The sequence below is a fragment of the Octodon degus genome, unplaced genomic scaffold (genome assembly GCF_000260255.1).
Source record: "Octodon degus isolate 3935 unplaced genomic scaffold, OctDeg1.0 scaffold00183, whole genome shotgun sequence".
NCBI classification, from domain to species: Eukaryota; Metazoa; Chordata; class Mammalia; order Rodentia; family Octodontidae; genus Octodon; species Octodon degus.
Window position 1 is genome coordinate 4,447,903 of NW_004524759.1, and position 4,305 is coordinate 4,452,207.

General features: G+C 37.1%; 1 pseudogene; it reads right to left on the minus strand.

Moving 5' to 3' along the window:
• Nucleotides 1–711: 711 nt before the first annotated feature.
• The window catches only part of LOC101579794, a 64,467-nt pseudogene continuing 60,873 nt past the window's right edge, over nt 712–4,305 (minus strand).

The following is a 4,305-nucleotide window of genomic DNA, read 5'->3' on the forward strand; positions in this document are numbered from 1 at the left end:
TTGTTCTCTTGGTGTTGTTTTGTGTACATTCTCAATAGTAGTCTTCTGCTGAAAAGATTTTGGTCCATTCTGTAGGCTGTATTTTCACTCTGTTAATTGTTTTGCTGTGAAGAAACTTTTAAATCTTATATAATCTTGTTTGTCCACCTTGCTATTGGGGTCCTTTTCAGAAAGTGATTGACTATGCTCTATCTTGAAAAGCTTCATCTATAGTTTCTTCTCACAGTTTCAAATATTTGCAACTTATATTTAGGTCTTTGACTCATTTTGAGTTGCTTTGGTACAGGTAAAATGACAGAGATCCAATTTCAATCTTCTGCATATGGATGTCAATTTTTCACAGCATCACTTTTAAAGGGGCTATCTTTTCTTCAACATGTGGTTTTGGCACCTCAGATGGCTGTAGCCATTAGATTTATTTGTATGTCCCTATTGGTCTATATGTCTGTTATTGATTTTTATATGCTCCCATTGGTCTCTGGGTCCTTGTTGGTCATGCTGCCTTTGTTACTATGGCTCTGTAATGTATCTTGAAATTAAGTATTGTTGTGCTTCTAGTCTTGCTCTTTTTGCTCAAGGTTGCCTTGGCAATTCTCAATCTGCTGTGTTTCCACATTAATTTTAGAATTACCTTTGCTAATCCTGTGAAGGATACCACTGGCATTTTTGATGGGTATTGCATTGAAGCTGTAGACTACTTTTCAAAATTGACTATTTAATCAATTCTGATTCTGCTAATCCACAAATATTGGGGCTGTGATAGTTAAATGCATTTGTCACCTTGACTGGTTTGAGGGCCACCTGAATTAGGGAAGCACACTTGTGGGTTATAGAGGAATGACCAGGGAGGTCTCTATCAGGAAGATGACCTTTCCTTTCTAGTGCTCTTTATGCTGTACTTCCTGGCCATCATGAACTGAGTCACTTTGCTTGGCTATGGCCTTGATCATTGATTTACCTTGAAGCTAACTGATCATGGTCTGAAACCTCTGAAATCATGAAGCATGTTAATCCTTAACTCCTTTTCTTTGCAGGTGTCTGGTATCTGTTTAAGCAATGCATAATAATCAGTACAGAGGTCGCTCTGTCCTCTGTTGTCTTTTGCTTTCTTTGATGCTGAGTAATTTTCATTGTAGAGATCTTTCACTTGTTAGGTTGATTCCTACATGGTGTAATTTTTTGGTGCTATTATAAGTTGAATTTGTTTTATGACTTTTTTCTAGATGAATTTGTTATCAGTGTATGGAAGAGCTATTGAATTTTTAATGCTGATTTTATATCCTGCTACTTTGTTGTATTTGTTTATCACATCTAAAAGTCTCTTGGTGGAGTCCATATATACTTGTTTTTATCAAGGAAACAATCTGAAAGCTTTGCTGATTTTCTGACTATGAAAATAGTAATTTGAAATGTATTTCATTATTTCATATATTTTTTACAAATACTGATAATTTTTATTAAAAAGTACATGAACTTTCTAACACTCAAAGGGCTTATGTTTCTAAAAGAAGTTTTGCAGATTTTTTTCTAGTTCATTTTAGGATTATCTTTTCTCTTGCTATCAATGAATGAATAATAGTTATTAAATTGAAATAGTGATTAAGTTGAAAGATACAAGTAAATCCTTATATTTACTTGCTGGGTAGAAAAATGAGAAATATGATTCATGTATTTCAAAGTCAATATTATATATTTGTATGTAAATAGACATACATGATATATACAGAGGTGTATACATATCTAATATCTTCAAAGTATAACATTGAGTTAATATTTTCAAGTTACATTCACTGGTTAGAATAAACCCAGAAAGTGCACAAATTTCCGTGATATTTTAGAGAAAGCATAGTAACTTCTTGTTTCATAAGATTTTGTACTTTTATGTTTCAGACAAAATTCTTAGACTTGTTTGAAGTATGGACTTACAAAGTGATTCTGCAGAGTCTGTGTGGTTGTTGGAAGTCTGTGAGGAACATTTTTGAGAAGAACCATTCTTTAGGAATAAGCCATGCATCCTGCAAGTGGATTGTGCCTCATGTGAACAACTTCACACAAATTCCTTTGAGGAACCTGAGGTGGAGAGAAAAAAATTAGGTGATTGGTTTATAAGGGGTATATACTCACTTATTTTATTTTTTTTCCAATTTGGAAGCAGATACTTTATTAACTGACTAAATCATAAAAGCACCATGGTAGATACCGTAATTCATCCTTCTAATAAGCCTGCTGATCTGGTCTTCCCTGTTTCAGGCATCTCCACCTTCCACAAAATGGGTGGTCTATTTCTTCATTCTACCTTGTGGAGACAATAGCTTGAACAACCACAGGATATTCTTTGCCTTTTTGAAGCGTTTTCCAGCAGTACAGATCTCATGAATCAGATCCTCTATGCAGATGATGCCATATTTACCAAGAGATCAAGTAATCAATGAATTATCCGTCAAGACAATTCACTTCTTATTGATTTGCCATAGCCATGCTTGTATATTAGTTAATTTACTGATTTAAGATTTGGGCACCCCCATGCAATATATAACTCCACAATTTTCAGCATGTTAACTGAATCCTTGTTGGGCTTAACGAAGGCACCATTGAACATTTGGTGAATGGGAAGAACCTGCAACACCTTGTGAACATTTGAGCTCACACAATTGATACCCCCATTCTGGATGACAAATGCCAGTTTGGGCTCTGCAGAGACATACAAGTTATCAGCTTTTCTCACCATTCTACCTATTCAGATCTCAGTCCTGTACATCTGTCTATATTCCTTACGGTAGTGGCTAGATTTTTTTTTAAAATTTTTGTAAAGGGTTTAAGGTCTGTGTCTACGTTGTTTCTTCTTTTTCTTTTTTTCCCCCATAATTTTATTGAGAATCAAATAGAAATGAGACAGTTTCAAACAAAATTGGTAGGACAGTTTCAATAATTAACACATTGCATACATTCTGAATAGTGGTTAATTGCTGAACAAGATGTGGACTTGAAGCCCAGGCGCAGCGTGGGCTGGACCACCTCCCAAACCCTTGGGCCACCCCCCACCACTCCTCAATACATTCCCCACCTACCTGCCGAGTAGGAATTACTGCCGCGTTCCAGGAACCTCCAGACCCAGTCCTAGCCCAGGTCCTGTGAGTGTGTGGGAGAGCTTCCTCTTCCCCCTACTTCACCTTGCCACATCCAGGCACAGCTCAGGCCTGGCATAAATGGCGGGGGTGTAATACTGCAGCTGCAATCCCAGCAGAGAGTGTAGAGGATAGATCCACCCAGATAGTCCAGGAGTAGAACATCTTGGCACAAAGGCACTACAGGTTCACGATCAAGGGCAGCAGCGGGAAGGAGCTGAACACAGCAGCCAGACCTAAGCCAGACACAGCTAGATAAGTCCAAACATTGTAGAGCTGCACCTGAATTTCAGTACGTGCGAAGGTTATAACTACAGGAAAGCTCTACAACAAAGGTCAAAAGACAGTGCTACACAAAATGAAGAGAAGGAACAAAATGAAACCTCAGAACTCAAGCCCACCCGTAACAAGTGCAGAGGACACTAACAGAAAAAATGGGAAATCACACAGCTGAAAGCAATGAATCAACGGCTTCTGAAATAAAGAAACAGTTGCAGAAAGATATAGAAGACCAAAGATTGGAAAGAAAAAAGAAATCCCTGAATTAATAACATCTACACTAAAGAATAAAATGCAGAAACATATGGAAGAAACCCAGTGCCCACCCAGAACAAGTGCGGAGGACACTAGCTCTGCTCAAATGCATGAATTAATAGCGTTGATAGTAAATAAGCTGCAGCAGTAAGATATAGAGGAAATCAGAAAGCAATTCCTTTCTGAAATAAAAAAAGAACTCTCAGAACTAATAGCAGATGAAGTAAAGAAGAAACTACAGAAACATAGGCAGGACACCGAATCTGAAAAAAATATTGCAGAAAAAGAATTTCTAACTGCTTCTAAAGAAGATATTGATAAAAAATAGAGGAGATTAGAAAAATGATGGATTCCCTGAATGAGCAATACAGGAAAGAAATAGACCGCATGAAGCAGAGTCAAAGAGATATAGAGGAAATGAAACTCTCAATCACAAGCTTGCAAAACCATTAAAGGGAATGTGAAGAGAGAGTTTCAGATTTGAAGATGCTGGTGTAGGTAGGGAAAAGGTAAGAAAGAATCTCTTAAAAACAACGAGGAAGCAGGAAAGAATAATCCATCACCTGCAAGATGATGCAATGCTGAACAATGTGAGAATAATGGGCATCAATGAGAAAAAAGGAGTCAACACAAATGACTTTAAAAA